Raw genomic sequence first — 2,174 nt, 5'->3', positions numbered from 1 at the left:
GTCAGAGTGTCCACTTTTGGGATTTTTTCTAAGTCCAACAACGAGAGAGGCCTGGCCTCCAGCCTGTCTAGCCTCTTCCATGAGACACTTAGAAAAAATCCCGTGCAAAAAAAGTGGATTTTTTCTAAGTCCAACAACGAGAGAGGCCTAAGTTCCAGCCTCCTTAGCCTCTTTCTTCCGTGGAGCAAAAGTTGGATTTTTTGCCTAAGTGTCAACATGCGTGATTTTGTCAGAGTGTCCACTTTTGGGATTTTTTCTAAGTCCAACAACGAGAGAGGCCTGGCCTCCAGCCTGTTTAGCCTCTTCCATGTGACACTTAGAAAAAATCCCGTGCAAAAAAAGTGGATTTTTTCTAAGTCCAACAACGAGAGAGGCCTAACTTCCAGCCTCCTTAGCCTCTTTCGTTCACATACTTAGAAAAAAATCCCAGCGCCAAGCCCAATGCATTTCAATGGGATTTATTTTTCGAGCCGGATTTTTTCTAAGTCCAACAACGAGAGAGGCTTGAGTTCTAGCCTACTTTAAGCCTCTTTCGATTTTCCCTGTTTTTACCAGGTCTACCAAAACACCCCCATCACGTTAGTAGGTGCGCCAGGCTTAGACAGGCCGAATTGGCAGGAAATGTGTCCGAGTCAAAGTGAGCTATTTTGGGACTCAAAAGTTGGATTTTCCCCCTCTTTTCGATGGTTCTTTTTTCGAATGGTTCTTCCAGGCTCTGAGGACAGGGGCTCACGCGGACATGCGTGGCCGCCTAGGGGGCGCTATCTCGGACACATTTAGGGACATGGACACCCTGGAAGAACAAACATAAAAATTTTTTCGACCTGATTTCAGACCAGCCTCTTTCTTAAGGACTTCCAGGACTCGAGCGACAGGGGCTCGGTCCTGAGTGCGCGCCCGGCCAGGGGGCGCTATCCCGGACACATTTCGGGACATTTAAACCATGGATGGACAAACATAAAAATTTTTTCGACCTGATTTCAGACCAGCCTCTTTCTTAAGGACTTCCAGGACTCGAGCGACAGGGGCTCGGTCCTGAGTGCGCGCCCGGCCAGGGGGCGCTATCCCGGACACATTTCGGGACATTTAAACCATGGATGGACAAACATAAAAATTGAAAGACCTGATTCGACCCAGCCTCTCGGGGCTTTTCCCAGGGCCGGAGCGACAGGGGCTCGGTCCTACGGCGTGCCCGCCTAGGGGGCGCTATGACGGACACACCAGGGGACACGGACACCCTGGGTGGACAAACATAAAAAATTGAAAGACCTGATTCGACCCAGCCTCTCGGGGCTTTTCCCAGGGCCGGAGCGACAGGGGCTCGGTCCTACGGCGTGCCCGCCTAGGGGGCGCTATGACGGACACACCAGGGGACACGGACACCCTGGGTGGACAAACATAAAAAATGGAAAGACCTGATTCGACCCAGCCTCTCGGGGCTTTTCCCAGGGCCGGAGCGACAGGGGCTCGGCCCTACGGCGTGCCCGCCTAGGGGGCGCTATGACGGACACACCAGGGGACACGGACACCCTGGGTGGACAAACATAAAAAATTGAAAGACCTGATTCGACCCAGCCTCTCGGGGCTTTTCCCAGGGCCGGAGCGACAGGGGCTCGGCCCTACGGCGTGCCCGCCTAGGGGGCGCTATGACGGACACACCAGGGGACACGGACACCCTGGGTGGACAAACATAAAAAATGGAAAGACCTGATTCGACCCAGCCTCTCGGGGCTTTTCCCAGGGCCGGAGCGACAGGGGCTCGGCCCTACGGCGTGCCCGCCTAGGGGGCGCTATGACGGACACACCAGGGGACACGGACACCCTGGGTGGACAAACATAAAAAATTGAAAGACCTGATTCGACCCAGCCTCTCGGGGCTTTTCCCAGGGCCGGAGCGACAGGGGCTCGGTCCTACGGCGTGCCCGCCTAGGGGGCGCTATGACGGACACACCAGGGGACACGGACACCCTGGGTGGACAAACATAAAAAATGGAAAGACCTGATTCGACCCAGCCTCTCGGGGCTTTTCCCAGGGCCGGAGCGACAGGGGCTCGGCCCTACGGCGTGCCCGCCTAGGGGGCGCTATGACGGACACACCAGGGGACACGGACACCCTGGGTGGACAAACATAAAAAATTGAAAGACCTGATTCGACCCAGCCTCTCGGGGCTTTT

Source organism: Nerophis ophidion, unplaced genomic scaffold, assembly GCF_033978795.1.
Source record: "Nerophis ophidion isolate RoL-2023_Sa unplaced genomic scaffold, RoL_Noph_v1.0 HiC_scaffold_276, whole genome shotgun sequence".
Taxonomy (NCBI): Eukaryota; Metazoa; Chordata; class Actinopteri; order Syngnathiformes; family Syngnathidae; genus Nerophis; species Nerophis ophidion.
Note: the sequence above shows the minus strand (reverse complement) of the source record.